The sequence below is a fragment of the Tigriopus californicus genome, chromosome 5 (assembly GCF_007210705.1).
Source record: "Tigriopus californicus strain San Diego chromosome 5, Tcal_SD_v2.1, whole genome shotgun sequence".
Classification (NCBI taxonomy): Eukaryota; Metazoa; Arthropoda; class Copepoda; order Harpacticoida; family Harpacticidae; genus Tigriopus; species Tigriopus californicus.
In genome coordinates this window covers 13686381-13702731 of record NC_081444.1, presented here as the reverse complement: position 1 = coordinate 13702731, position 16351 = coordinate 13686381, and the positions used below count along the sequence as shown (strand labels likewise).

The following is a 16351-nucleotide window of genomic DNA, read 5'->3' as shown; positions in this document are numbered from 1 at the left end:
CATCACTTGCTTTTGATACATTTCAGTGAGTCGAGGCGAGGTGTGCCTCCATCAACTACCTGAATTGGAGATGCACATGCAGCCAGGGCACAGATGGTGGTCATCAGGTTTGGATCTTGAATCCACTTCCTTCAGAGTAGACCGTACCAATAATGGCCGCATAACCAGTTGAGATGGGAATGGTGGTAGCGCTTGAAGAAACCATTAATCACTCAAACCATTGAGGAGCCATCACAGATATCCAACTGGCCTAGATCCCATCCCTGATAGGGTGAGAGACATCATCATAGTGAGGAATGTCACATATCTAACGGCTCATCTCGAGTCCTCGAAACCCCGAATGATGTCCAACTCCATTAAATTCTTGGTCCCTTTAGGAAGAGGTTCCAAACTCGAAGAAACACTTCTGTGATTACTTCAGGCCACATGAGCTCCTCAAATGGGTACAATTGTGAAACTATGATTGATAATTCACAACCATTGATGTCAGACTCAGATTTTAGACGCGCAACTCGATTTTTTTTTTCGATTTTTTAGGGGGGAGAAGTCGAGAATCTGGGATACACACACTGTTCGTGAGGATGTTCCACATCAGAATGCCGTTTGCATCTCAAGGATCCATGTTGATGAGATATTGATGTAGAAGGGCTTCATCCTGAGTAATAGATGTAGACACCGGGTAATCTGATTTATGAACGCTTCTCGAAAACATTTGCCCTCGGACAATGAACATTTGAAATCGCATGTGGAGTAAATGAGATCCTATTTCTGGGTCTGTAGTCCATCCGTTCCACTCATTCCACTGGAGCAGTTCAGTAGATGTAATTTCATTTCAAACTTTTTTTTCTTTCAACTAGCAATTTTCAGCACAGAGCATTTGCACTAGTCGTGATTTCGGTGGCTGGTGGACTGGGTTCTCACAAAAACGCCACCAAAGGATTTCAACCCCACCCCTTTTGATGAATGGATCATGAATTGCTGGTTAGTTTAACAACATTATGGGCGGGATTCTCCATCCCATCCTCATGCCCTTTCAGAGCTCAAACACATTGACAGACATCATCTCCAAATGCTTCGTTCGTTTTCACTCTCGCTGTACGAACAAGCATTTAACAACAAAAAAAGTGACGCAAAGTGGTACGAGCAATTTGGGATCTTGGGGTCTTCTTCTTCTGTATTTGTTGGAGCGCTCATTTAAATCGAACTTTCGAGAGGTTCGGGCGAAGCAAACACTTCAGTTTTGACTCGAGTCTTGGACAAACAAAGAAAAACATCCACAATCTTCCCATTAGCAGACTCAATGGCCAGAAACCACTACTGTACGTACGTGCGTACATACAAGGGACCTTCAGTGCCAATTACCGTTGAAACAATTTCAGAGTCTTCTTCGAAACTTACCTGAAAAAATAAAGTGGGCCTGGTTAGATGGTTGTGCGGGTAAGTTTCCTATTAACTAATGTTCAAGTTGGCCAAAAGAGAGCCGCGCCAAAGACGAGGCAAGACGAGGCCAGCCCAGGGGATTGTTAGAAATGGCAGATAAGGGTTTTTTATGTCCATGTTCTCTCAGTGTTCTCACTTCAGAGTCGCCTGGCAGAGACGGTTCCACAACGGGCACTAACGAGAAAAGGATAACTATAAAACGAGATTCATATGGCCAACGACTGCCTTTGTAATGGCTCGGAGAAAAGTCAAACTGTAATGGAAAGAACATGGCTTTTAAAGGCCGATAAAGGCCAGCTTTTGTGTGCCCATAACAAAGCTGATCCAGTACATAAAGCGGGGAGGGGACTTGTAGACAGAAAGGGAGAGGATCGGGATAAAGGTGAAAGCACTGGAAATGGATCCACATTCTGCAGTGTGCATACGTAGTGAAGTACATACGCGTACATACGGTAGACAGACTGAGTTGACACTGTCAATCTGTCAACGAGACATGATTTCATTCCAATTGCCCCAATGCAACAAATAATTGAGAGACGAAAACATGTGGGTGTTTGGACTACAGTAATGAGTGATGAGAGCAATCTCGATCGACTCAACAACCCCATTCCCAGACAAGTTTGGTTCGAGGATCCGGCCATGGAATTCCTGCCCAGATTAATGGCCATATGTACATAGCACTGGATACATATATATACGAAGTGTTCAATTCAACAAATGCCACATCATGATTGGCATTTTTCTCCCTCCCTCTCTCTCTCTTTCTTCCTCCGTTCCTTTAGCTAATCAGAGCGATTCAAAAATAGATTGAGCCGATTCTACTACATGCCCTCCCATTGGTGATCCGGGTTTCTGTAGCATCCATAGCAAATCTCGTTGATGACGTTCACCGGCCAGTCAAATTTGATACCCTCATTATGGTTATCATGGAGGCTAGGAACGAGATCACGATTGACATTCCGGAGCGAGCTTAACTTTCCGTCGGATCTTCAGAGGGGAGCCGAGCGAGTGGGAAACATCAAAGAAAACTCATTTGAGCCCAAACGGGCCTGCACAAAACCACTGTTGGAATTCGCCCCTCAAACGGTGCCTGATGACAAACTCGCTGGAGGTCTGGATGAAGCCGCAGAGCATTGTTAGCACTCACGTCTCTTTCCATCAGTGCACGGAGACGCGAACTCCGCCTCAAAGGCTGTTCTGCTCCTGATTTGGGGTATGGAAAAGTCCTCGTTTGGCCTCGGGGATCCATGCAACACCCAACTGACACCAATATAGAAGATGCCTCGTGAACAGACAAGGCAGAAAAGTTTCTGGTCCACGACCACATCCACATCCACCACCAGCACTCCCACGACCACCGACCATTCTTCGTTTCTTTTGGCGTGCGGTGGTTGGAATGGTGAGAACAGCCTTTGTCCTGCACTCACTTAGGCCAGAAAACATGACTGGTTTACTAATCACGATGATGGTAGACTTAACTCCAATATGGTATGGTACAAACAACAAACCCACAGATCGAGGGGGTCGAGGGCTTGGAAGATGATGATGGTGATATGAAAGTCCATGGGATTGGTCCATGTTCCTCGTGGTCAACAACATTCACGCATAATTTCAAGGGTCAATGTTCCAATCTAATTTGTGTGGTTCCACATTATCCTCGAGCGAATAAAAGGCAGTGGCATGGAAAATTGAAAGGGGCAGCTCCTTCTTCTTCTTCCTCTTCTTCTTTTACGTCTCTCTGTCTCTCTTCAAGCTCCTCTGCTTGCAAAAATGAAGGGCTGTGTCCGCAAATGTTATTGGGACACTTGGCAAAGGCCAGCATTTGGCACCGAGTTCCTCTATCTCTCGTTTCGAATGTCCGGCAAAATGTTTTGACCAAGCTCTGGCAGCCTTTATTTGCTATTTGCTCCCCTTTTCCCACACACAAAGAAGCAGAGGCAAACTAAACTCTACCCCACTAATGGGACCTTCGTAAACGGAATCAAAAACATCTGGCCGGCCTTGGTATTATTTTTATGGATCATTCTCCCTAAAGACCGAGCTGGTTATAGTCTTTGGCTCCATGTCGGCTCCACGTTCATTACAGCCCTGGCGAACATTTCAATTAAAGAGATGTGCGGACCCGGCAAGTCTTCAAGCCAACGGAGCGTGTTCCCGCCCAAACTGATGACTACCCTTATTTACTTATCCCTTGAAGGCTCCAGGAGACGAAGAAACGGACAGGCGCATGCAACCTTTCATTTCTGGTCGAGAGCCACATTGTCAGGGGAAAAATATCCCTTCCCACAGCTTCTGAGTTTGAGCTTGACTCCAGCTGAGACCACAACAGAGGAAACCGCAGACATTTTCCCGGGAAATGGGAGCGTGCGGATCTGGATTGGTTGATTCTCGTAAGCCAGTGGAGACTACTCCACATGGTGTTCCCAGGATCAGACAGACGCCAATCCAGGTATTTGGTTCGACAGGTGGAACCAATAACATCAGTCCCAAACAACCAACGAGTTCCCATTCTTTGGAGTTGAACCAAACAAAAATGTCGAGCATTTCGAAGTGACCTCCCTTTAAAAGGGAACCAAAACACCGCTTTGTGTATAGCCAAATTGTTGGCCGTAACCGTTGACCTTGTTCGCTACATTCCGACACTTTCGCCGTCCTCAAAAGGGTTTTGGGAAATGGCAACACTGACAAGGAAATGGAAAATGGTCCGTTCTAATGGTTAGCAAGCATTCTTGAGACCAGTTATGGTTTGATTGAAACTATGACTCATCACAAAGGCAGAAGGAGGGGGCTTCGAGGCCCTTCCATATATTTGTTTTGGCTAGCACGGGTTTTTTTTCTATCCAATTTGGCCAATTGTAAACAAACCCTTATGTGAGTCAGCCATAATCACGTGAATTCAATTGAATTTGCTTTACGCCGTCCCCACAAGTGGTACGAACGTACGTACGTACCATCATTGCATTGGGAATTTGGTTTGATTGATGGTCTCTCTCGCTCTCTGTTTCTTTTCCCCGATTCTTTCCGAGGGCGAACTAACTTCTTCCACGCTTTGGCTGTTTTCAACCGAAAATGAGCCTTTTGTTTATTTGTTTTTCCACGCTTCGTGGGATCGATGGAAAGATGGACGGATAGATAGTCAATATCTTGCAAATAATTGAATGCAAGAGACCTAATTCTCTTCTATCACATGGCAATACATGATGTCGGATACGAACACAAAGTGAATGCACGATTTGTAAGACTGAATTAGCTTTTGATTCATATGCAAATCAGTGTTCCCACTTTCAAGGTCTCTCATTAAATGGCCAACGCAAACACACCTCAACCATCCGGGTGATCAATTTCCCATGAACAAGCGAGTCCTTAATCACATTGGTTATTGATTAATTCGTTTCTCGCCCATGTAATTGATATCTTGCATGCTTGAATATCGAAATCCATCCATGGAAGAAAGTGGCTGCGACAAAGCCACATAATTGCAAACCAACCATGAAAAATATCATTATTGCTGTGGGACTCGAAGGATACTTAGTATTATGGTTATGTATTGTCGTGCAAAGTGTGGAGAGTAATTCTTTTTCTCAGCCCGCTTTGGGTCTCGCAATTCGTATTCAAAGCTCGCTTTCAAGTTGTGTCAGGACAATTTCAAAGTGGTGCGAAATGTGTCATTCGTTCACACCAACTCTCCAGATGATGATTTCCCAGAAGTTGAGGAACAAAATAGGCCACAAAACCCTAGTGGAAAAAAACCCGCAAGAAGCCCTGGGAGAGCTAATTATACTTTCACTCTTTAAGGAATAAATGATTAGCTCTCAATATCAGCCTTGCAGGTCTTCTTCCTTGGGATTAATGAGAGTTAAATCTGGTCACAACGAGAAAGGAGGCCTTTTTTTTCGAAGGATTAGGGCAGGCTTGGAAATGAATGCTTTTCCTCCTCCTCTTTCACGCACACTGTAGTATACTTATATACTGTGTGTGTACAGCATATCAAGAGAGAAGGGAGAAAAGAGGCCGAGAGGATGCAAAAATTCGCTTTCTGCATAACCACGTGGCACGATTCACACCATGCATACAAAATGCCTTATAAAGACCGGAATGGCGGCCAATGGACTGAATCTGCAATATATACACATTCATAAACCGGCCTCTTCAGCACTGAATATAGGAGTCCTCCCGTACTAGTGCGACATACATAGAGTGTACATACATACATACAATATACTGATATCGTGCTGGAAACGAAAGACAGCGTCGCTGGAAAGTGAGAAGGAAAGGCACTGATGTATGGCAGGCATTCTCGTGTGGCACCTCTCTGAACAGATGAGCGCCCATTAAGACGGTATGAGCAGCATCCCACCAATAATTCAAAGAGAAACTACATGACTTGCCATGTCTATTATAATGGGTTGAGAAAAGACATACAGACTGGATATACATAACGCTTGAATTGCTCACTCCTTGGGCCCCTCCGGTCATAATTCATTGATTCGAACATGTTACACACGACGAACGTGGTTCGGAATATTCTATTGACTTTTTGACCTTGTAAGACCGACCGACGGCCGTTGAACATGAATTGAGTGACATGAGTCATTTTTTGTCATCGGGTTATCTCGACTTGCCACATCATCAAACGAATGAAGGGAATTATGCGGACCGACCGAGACGCATGAAGTGTTCGAAACTCGAATGAACATTGCACCAATTCATTGATCAAGATATCCCTGCCTAAATAGGAATTGGCAGGGTTCCCCTCTGAGGGGGTCTGGTTAAGTCTCAGGGCCTTTTGAGAGTGTCAGTGATATTCATCAGTATTCAAGCCAAACGATGGATTTGGCGGCAAGACAAAGAACAGATCACTTCAAGACACGTTACAAGAAGGCCCCATGACTCAGATGATCCTCCTGCACTGATTTCAAGCAAGAGAAAGTGGTTAACTAGGACACTTTCAAATGGCAACACTGAGAGCTTTTCGACGACTCATACATAATATCTGTGTGGTAGATAATAAGGCTTGCCAAGTTTTATTACACTTGCGAATGTGATTTTGATCGTTCCCTTCTCGGAGTTTTAAATTATTGATTCCTCTCAAGTTGACTGGCATTTAAAGTGGGTAGTTGGGAAGTGAAAAGGCATTTGAGCCCGGCTCGCATTGGCCAAATACGAGCCTTTCATCTTCCAATCTTGATCCAATCTGGCATTGACTCCAAAGAGGCCTAAATGAAGGGTTGATGCCAATCACATCCAACATCTCAGTGGAGTAAGGCAGCCAGTGGGAAACCTAGGAACGATATATTCTCAAGATCCCTCTGTAAGTATGAGTGAAGGACTGCTCGTTTTTTTCTTTCAAATGACCTGATAAGTGTCACAATAATCGAATTATATATATTCTATGAATAAACTGTAAACCCTTTATGCATCTAACCAACTCTCAAAAATGCACTCATTTGTCCACTTAGAAAAGTGAAAGTCCAGACCCCCTTTCAGGATATGCACGTACCTACAACATGGAGACCTTGAAGATTGCACTCGTTGATTGTGCGAATATTACCGAGCATCTTTGCTCCTCCACCCTTTAACGATTATGATGTCTGGGACTCGTTCAATTGCAGCGGTTTGGCCACGACCTTCGTCATGGATTGTAACTTCGATATCGCTTCCCGTGATCGAACGAGTCACTTGAGGTTCGAGAGCTCAATCACGAAAGGATGCATCGCCAAGTGGCTCAGGCAGAACTCCTTCAACCGACAGGTAATTATCAAATGAGTTTGAGCCGATGCCAATTGGTCGATGTTCGTGCATTGTAAAGCGATGAGCCATCATCCGTCCATCCATCCATCCATCCACCACATGGCACGCCGACGAAGAAGTCAAACGGCCTTTTTTGTTTAGTTTTAGTCGACGAGAAGCCAACAAAGATTTATTGGGGGAATGAGAAGGGGGCATGCATGTATGCTCGCATGGAGGAGTGTGCTACTATTGGTGCTGTTGGTGCTGTTGGCCACTTGGCTTCTGGGATCGGCCAATAACCATCAATTAATTAAGCAACCTGATACCTCCTTTGGTGGACCTTGAGGTTTGGATTTATTGGACGGGCGGGATTTCCGATCCAATTGTCTCCAGATATCAATTGGCCACCACCAAGTTAGGCAACTACCTCGCTCCTTAGTCCACCTCGGTCGTCTCAGAATGTCTATTGGAAGTGCAAAAAACCCGAAGTGTATCATCAAGATCCCCCATTGGAACCACATACCAAACAACTCAACACCATCATCCTCGATTCCAATTTCCAAACCCCCTCAAACAGGCTTCTTAATTGAATCGACAAGTTTTTACGAGCCTTCTTCCTCGTCTTTTTACGGCACCTGATTTCTCTCGCCGATTTGGGGTGGCCAGAATTTTAAAACTGCCAACATGGAAGGACGATTCATGAATTCAGCAGATTGATTGAATAATCTGGTCGCTGTCGAATTAGAGAAGCCTTGTAAGGCAATCTTTTGATGCATAGCCAAGAATTCCAAAAAGGAGATCAAGACGGCAAAAAAATGGAGATCCAGATCGAAAGGATTAGTCGACGATTGTTCTTTCCTCCAAGGCCTTTTCTTCTCGAAGACGAGGGCGAAGAATGGCCTTTGCTTTATTTAATGCAGAGTAAAGAACCGAGCAGGCATATCAAACACGGAGCATGATTCAGTGAGAGTTGGTGATGCTTGTCAGACTGATGGTTCAATAAGAGATCCAGAACAAACCAAGCAATCCAACATTCAGGGCAGTTCAGTACAGTACAGTACATACATCCATCCATCCATACATACATACACACACACACTACACGTGGGTTGTTGTACAGTACTCGTTATAATGGATATGCAAATTTGAAGGAGAAGGCAAGAACAGTCAATCCTTTTTGGCTGCCCGAACATCAACTGTTGTGATTGATGGCCATGAGAAATTGAATTCATAGCCATGACAGGCCAAGGGAAAGAGAGAGAGAGAGAAAAAAAACTCGGCCCATTACTCCGGAGAAAGGCACGGAAGAGGCCCTCACACGTGGTGTATTTAGACACAAGAATGCTAATCCATTTGAATCCAGACATTCGTAGCATTCTTTTGATCTAATATCAACGTGATGTCCCATCAAGGCTGAACACAAGACGACTTTTCATGTCCATTCGGTGAAATGTATGGCTTATACACTACATCACCCTGGTTAGGTGTAAATACACGGATTAGACTCTGTTTCTCCTTGAAAAGCACTACGTCCACCGTGCACACAAAAGAAGGCACATCTCCTCGTCAGATAGAGTGGCAGAGAGGTAGTGGTAGTGGTGGTAGCAGTAGATGTACCATGATGGTCAAGGCACATGTCAACTCGACGGGATGGAAGATATGAGCTCTAGATTTTTAAGCAAATGATTGAGCACGTTCATCCAGGAGTGAAAAACTATTTCAATGAGGCTTCACTGACCTTATTCGTCGCTGTTGTTCTCGTGGTAGCCATGGTGCAGGATGAAATAATTGCCAGCCAACCAGCCAGCCAGTCAGCCAGTCTCATCCGGTTTGGGGATGGAACTCATTAAATTTGATATATATGGTATGGTTCAGGAGCGGCAAGAAATCGGTCCGCGTGGCGAAGGGGATTAAATTGGGACTCCCGTTGAATTTCAACACGACCAAATCAACCATGAGTTATCGTAGCGTTTCCTCTCTCTCCAGCCCTCGACCACAACAATCTGAGGCCGCTATGAAACTTAAATTGTTTCACTGACAATCCCTAGAGACGTCATTCCGAGCATCATCCCTATCCCAAAGAATCATTCTCAATTGGGAGCTTAACGTCATTCCGTTGGAAAGAAACGGCTTAAGATCGGGTTTCGATTTGATCGGACAGCAACCATCACCATTTAAACTGGACGTCTGAGGCCAAGCCATACTTGAGCTCAGTCAGCCTGGAAAATAAATGGTATGACTTGATCCGAAACATCCCATGGTGATATCGTGTGCGGACATCACTGGATTGAAGCCTATTCAACGACGAAACCAGAGAGAAGAAGGAAAAAAGTGATGCAGCAAAGAAAGGATTTTTCAAATCCCCAATGTTTGTTTGGCATGAATTTTTTTTTCTTAGCTCTCCGTCGATCAGTGATGGCTTGATCAACTGATCCGAGGCGATTTCGGCCGTAGCTTTGTTCAATCACTCAACCATATTATTGGAGAACTAGAAGCTCCTTCAAAGCTTGAACACAGCACACCAACCATCTGGGGCCATTGTTGAGCTTTGAGCTACATATCCCGAAGATTGAACTACGCTCCAACCAGTTCCAATGACACACACACACACACGCACACGCACAAATACCATTCGAATGGCTGGAGAATGAATTTCCAAGACACAGGTTGGTTGGTTGGGACATGAAAATTCATTACCTAATAATGGCGACCGTCGCCATCATTGAACGCGTCGTCGTGAGCCCGTTCCTTCCAAGTCACATTTTGTGAGAGAAGAATGGTCAAATTATTCAGGTAGAACTCATAAATCTGGCGACGGTGGAACACTTTCCTGACCTCCGAACCTAACCATGAATAGATTGAAGTAAGTCAATTCAAAAGAGACTCCCCAAGATCTGAACGACGACACACAAGAAAAGGTCTCAACGGACGTGGCCTCCTGAATGGAAACTCCAGCGTTTTTATGAGCTCAATAGATCTCTTTGGGCTGGGATACAACTTGGAGAGGACATTTTGAGTATCCTCCAAGCTTATCTTTGGGCAGCAGGGTGGCTGAACAGAAGAACACACGACTTCCTCCAAACAGCCACCCTGTACAAACTCCATCTAGCCTGTAAGAATGTGTGTCATCTTGAGAATAGTTTCAATCTATCCTCATCTAAACGGGACATCAAGCCAAGACAGGATGAACTGGATGTGGCTACGAGAATGGGGGTGGGTCGGGTCCCAATTTTAAGGTTTGTGTCTCTTTGGTCACGAGGATGAGGGTATCCGTACCAATTGTGGTTCGCTCTCCTAAAGGAGACCAATATGTCGCCGTCTTTGAAAGTCTTATAAAGTGAGAAATGGAGGGAAATTTCTTTGAAAAGGGTTCTCATTAGTGAAAACTTGGAATCAAGTCGGCCAAAAAACCGGAGGAGTGTGTACTCAGCTCACGTCGAGTGTCCCTTATGAGGGCAAGAAACTATTTTCAAAGAACTCATTCGTTGAATTTTTTGCCGCTTCACTTCTCAGCTCACTGAAAAGAAATGGCCAAAACTTTTTTGTCGTCCTCTCTCTTCCTTCAGAGAGCTCTGTTTTCAAATTTAAAGGATCTCATAAGCCAAGGACATTTGGAATCCTTTCGTCGCCCAAACTCCAAAATTGAGAAACTTTTTTTCCGACTCCTCTTTTTCCTTGACATGGCGTTTCTGAACAACTGATCCAATCGAGAATCCACAGTGACGACTCGCCTCAAATCGATTCCATTATGATAAATGACAAAAATATTAGCTTGATACAAACGATTTGTTGGAATGGAATCAACTTTGCCGTCTTTTTTTCCAAGTCCAATTCTTCCGAATGGAAAGGGGACGGACGACGAACGACTACGAGGGGTTGACGAGTAAATCCGACGGTGAGGGAAAATAAGATGTGAGTGCAAAATGGATCGTTTAAAAGGAAATGACCATTAATGACTCCGGGATCACCGACTTCGGTCGTTGATGTTCCTCCTCACGGTGGTAATGAATCCGCCTAGAGCTCTTTGGCAGTTTTCTCCCAAAGATATGGTGTGTCTCAAAGTGAGTGAGCTGTTAGTTCCATTTAAACCCCATGATAAATGATGTAAGTTACCAAAGGAGGAGGCCACTTCACTTTACTCCCATCGGGCAATGAATGTTTGTGCGAAAGCCGTGCCTCTTTTTCATCATCTCCTTATGAGAAGAACTTTGGCAATGAAATTCGGGATGAAGTGAAAGAATGCGCAAATGTTTGATGAATGGAAGAGTCCTGAATGCCACTCCGTGAGTTCCTTTTAAAAAGTTATTGGCAAAGTTTCATCCAAGGAATCTTATGATTTATGGAAGGAGGTTTATCGTCGTAAATGACTTGTTGGCGATGGAGGTCAACAGAAAAAGATAGAAAGACGCTGAAGGAGTCGTCGTCCGTCGTTAATCCATTAGTTTGACATTAATGTGAGATGCTAATGATTCATAACAGTTGGGAAGCCTTCAATTGAAAATTTATCAGATCCTCGCCCATTGTTTGTCACTTACTGCACCCATCCCTCTAGAGAAAAAAAGTTGGGAAGAAAACTTGGAGCCGTGTGGGCTCTTTATTAGCTCAGCCAGTTGGATCCCGAGAGCAAGTAAGCTATAATCAAGACTAGAAGTTCGCCCCCGAACAAAGATATCAACCGTCTCCTTGGTTCGAGCCTTTGTTTAGGATTTTCCAAAGAAAACTTCGTGCCATGGATCTCTTGACTTGAAGAATGATCTTTTCCACCTACTGTGAAAACTTTGGAGGATCACTTAGTGCACTTCTTCGAGGCCATTTTCGGGCTCTAAACTCAACCTGACAGTTCCTCAATCCTCAATACCTTCCTGGGCCAAAGCAATAAGAACAAGGAGCAAAAAAACTCTTTCCCTTACCTTAGCTGATTGGAGCTAATTGATGTTTGTCTTGGTCATGAGACCGAGGATTCAATAGAAACCGATTCCAGCGAGCCGCACAAAAAACAGGTTATCCGTTGTTTTTTCACTTCACAACTACAGAGTCTCAAATCTTGAACACATCCAATTGATGAAGGCAGGTGTATACATATACTACTCGTTCAATATCCTTCAGTAAATACCGCGTCAATTCCTTTAACACCAAGTACATCAACTACTCGCGACGATGCCTCACGTAAAACTACCAGCCATCCGCAGTTTTTTTTGTTTACTCCCCGGCACGAGAGGCGAGTGCCCGTGATCCCCGAGGCAAAGCGCCGTTCCAGAGCTCAGAGAAACAGCGCGCGCCGATCTTTGGAAAGAACAACAAACAGCTGGTTTTGCGAGGTTCGCTCCCGAGTAGAGGACTTAGTGTGTACGAGGGGAGTTCCGAACAGGACGGGAGAGCTCGGGAAGTTGGGAATGGGATTCGCCCGGTATCCGCGCCAACCGTCCGAGTGATAACTGGGATGAGACTGATGATGACGATTATGGATTTAACTCCACCGTTATCTGCATGGGTCTGGGATGAACCCGGACTAGAACAGGGATAACGAGATGAAATATGTGACTGTGCGTCGAGTTGAATCCTTACGTAAACCAACACGTGCAGGATGGTTTTCGGGAATTTCTGATTTTATGGCCACCACAACGAGAGACAACCATTTGAACCCCTCGAGTCCTGGGGTTAGGTGCCGTTCATTACCATCGCCGTGGTCTTTGGGAGAGTTTGGCGACGTTCTTGATGGAAAAAGGAGGCATCTGCCCCCGTCTTATTAGTCAGGGCGGTGGCAAAAATTTCAACGCAGAACGGCTATGACAATGATTGGTTTTTTGTGCCTTTGGGGTTGGGATGGGGAGTTTGAGAGAGATAAGAGAGCAGGCAAAAAAGTGATACACACAGACGAACCCACGTGCAAACGACGAAATGCTCTTGTCTTCGCTTTCACTGCTCGTAGAGTCGTAGTGGTGTCGAGAGCATCATCGTCCGTTTCTCGGTCGGGATGCGCTTTCAATTATGGTTATGGGCTAATGTCCAACCCCTTGATTCTAGGCAAATCACTACCAAAGCCTCCATCAGCATCGCCCAACTGACTCACAAGTGTTTGTGGGCTCTATGTAAGATTTTCTCCACAATTTCGTCGAGACCTCGTTCGCTTGAACCCCGAATGTCCGTGACAAAGTCGAGATTGCGAGGGTCTCAATAGAGCTCGTGATATCTTTATAGCCGCCTGTAAAAATTAGATATCTTTAGCAGTCTCGCTCTGTCTTGTCTGTCTTCGTGTGAGTGTGTGTGTGTGTGTGTATGTGTTTCAGAACGAATCTCTCGTCTGTCTTTCTCATCCTCGTCATTCCAACTCCCAAAAGTCCGACACGACCCTTGTCCAATGATAAAGAAGTTAGAAATAATGAAGAAGAACGGTCTTAAAAACTTCAAGATCAGTCCAAACCGATAACATTCAGGTTGCCAAGTTGCTTGTAAAGGCGCTCTGGTTCTAGCCAAGATGGAATGAATCCTCCACAAGAAGTATACGACTGCTTCAATGGTTGTCCCCAAGAGGAGCAACGAATCCGATGTTGGACATTAAAGGTGAGCATCAATTTCCGGACGCTTAAAGTTGCCCGAATAGTTGGGATCAACCGCGAGATAATTGCGATCCCGATGGAATGGCATGAACTTGAATCCAAATTGACATCAGCCGTAAAAGACACTCGCGAGAATGCTCTTCTCGCGTCTGAGATTTTTGCCGAATTCCTAAAGTAATGAGGATTAGGAGCTCGGGATTTGAATGGCTACTCAAGTTGGCAAAGCTTTTGAAGACTTCTCCCCCGAGAGCGAGAAAGACGAAAGATTCTGAAAGCCGAGGAATTCTCCGCTTCAAAGTCAAGTTTTTTTTTCTACAGAGCTTCCTCTAGAAAATTGTAAGAATCTCCGTTTTATCCCTCCTAATCTCTTCTTGTTTCTCCGTTGTAAGCACCGAGTATTAGTGCTGAACAATATCATGGAAAGCCAACGCACGAAGAGTGAAGAGGCACTTGACCCTGAGTCAGATTTGGAATTGTGCAACAAGCCGCCCCAAAAAACGTTCAGACGGACGCGAGTGATACCATCCAGTTTTCTAAAAATAAAATTGTCTGGCCATGGCTCTGAAGTGATAATGAGACATTATTCTCCCATTTAACCCCCCGTCCAGCTTCGGAAGGCACCCCTCCCTGATCTTCAAAGGAGGCCAGGGTGATGTTCGGCATAGATTTCAAATGTTCTAGAATGGTCAAGTCACGAGGTAGCCGAGCACCACAAAGGTGATCCAAGATATATGAAGAAAATAACTATCATAACATAAAACACACGATATGTTGTAAGTGTGTCACGGCTGATTGTTCCGTGTCGAATAAACTTATTTTACCCATCTAGGACTCTCTCTCTCTCTGTGGTTTGAATAGCCGGAGGCGATATCGCGAAGGTGGTTGGTTGGTTGGTTAGCCATGAGGACTGGTGAACTAGGATAGGGAACCAGAGAGCCAGGTGGTGATGATTTTTGGTCACGAGCGACCAAATTGAAGGGAAGGGGACCGTCCGAGCACACAGAAGTTCCTGCCAATAGAAAAAGAGACGACGACGATATCTAATTATGGCTTTTCAATTATGAGTACATAATTGGCTTTTTATGTGTTATTTCAAGTAGGAGAGGCGCTTTATCGCCCACTTAAGACTGGTGTATTTTTTCAGCGAGGGGAAGTCTCCAATTGTCTCTCCATGAACGTTTCTTCCAATGACCTGAGCGGGCTCCAAAGTAATGAAGACACATGAATCGAAAAACGGGAAATGAACTTGTGATACAGGAGACAAAATTTGGGACCAAATGTGAATGAATGGATAACATGTGCTCTTGGGTGTTTATTGTATGAATGTACCAGGTTGTGTGACAAAATGAATCCTCTTCTACTTCCTCCCCTCCTCCTCCTCCTCCTCCTCCTCCCCCACTTCATATGATGCTAATCCCCATCCTCTCTTTGTGTTTACTTTTGAAGCACGATTTGCAAACTTTTGTCATGTTGAGTGGTGGCATCTAAACAGAGTTCTTCAGAAAAAAAAATGATTTTCAATACATTCACCCCAATATTTTAGACCTCATGGGGATGCATGGGTGCTTAACAAAGGCATTTGTTGAATCGGTCTCGGTTAATCATTAAACTGCGATGACGAATGCCCCCGACACTTGGCACCTAAATTAATAATCAATGCCGGACTTCAACTGGATGTCTCAGCATGACTCGATTGCGGCAAAAACACTTCAAATGAGCCTGGACATATGGATTTATTGACCGAAATGTCAGCTCAAAGCTGTATTGAATTGCAGAAACGTCATAAATACCGAACCTTATCGGAACAAAACAGTCTCTGAGGGATGTTAGTCATCTCCGGAAAGTGGGCTCGGGGACTATTTCTGTCCCTGCGAGGGGTGAAAAAAAAGGAACCTAATTTGGGGGTTCGGATCGGACGCACTCTTCAAAATCGAAGCAGGGCCGCCAAATCGCCAATAAATGTACTGGGGAATAAGACTTGACGACCAGTATCAACATTGAATAATGGAAGCCTAAACAACATTAAAATGAAGCAATCCAATCAAACAAAATTTTCGATTATACCTGCTGTCCGAATTCAAAGACAGGAGACGTCTAAGTCTAGTCACATTGAAATATTCTAAAAGCTCAAGATCTATATTAGTTCTCGTTGAAGCTAAAGCCACGTGATACAAAAAACCGCCCAACCTCGAACTTTGAGAGCAACCCTGTCGACTCGACTTATTTCATTGGAACAGAAAGCGACAAAAGTTATGGGGATGGGTCCCTTTGGACTTGATTCACTCAAATGAACTTGGTATCGTGCCCTCGCCCCAAGTTTTGGTGGATTGTCAGGAGTCAATTACAGTACTGTACTACTATGTACACTGGGCTGGCGAGTCAGAGGCACTCCCATGTTTGGCCGGGGTGGTTTTATCTTGTGAATTACATTTGTTGTTATCATCGAGGCAATTTGCTAAATGGCCACCATTCTTCTCTGGCCAAACGTCTAGACAGTTTTCGTGTCCAGTTTTCAGTCCCGTATCTGATGATGATGATGCCGACAACGATGACAAAGGGACGAGTGTGCTAAAGAAACCCATCCTAAAAGAAGTCAGCTTACAACACCCGCCACAATGAGTTTT

General features: G+C 44.6%; 1 protein-coding gene and 1 long non-coding RNA gene across 2 annotated transcripts in view; one reads left to right on the top strand and one right to left on the bottom strand.

The window, feature by feature from the left end:
* Nucleotides 1-12494, bottom strand: part of LOC131880493 (toll-like receptor Tollo) — a 54734-nt gene extending 42240 nt beyond the window's left edge. Inside the window, exon 1 of the mRNA XM_059227153.1 lies at nt 12081-12494. The gene's annotated coding sequence lies outside the window, so the exon portion shown is untranslated. The remainder of the gene's footprint in view (nt 1-12080) is intronic.
* A 507-nt stretch (nt 12495-13001) lies between these two features.
* On the top strand, nt 13002-15264 carry LOC131880494 (uncharacterized). Its single transcript, XR_009373266.1, has 2 exons — nt 13002-13731; nt 14872-15264. It is a non-coding gene; the product is annotated as an uncharacterized LOC131880494 (long non-coding RNA).
* Nucleotides 15265-16351: the final 1087 nt, after the last annotated feature.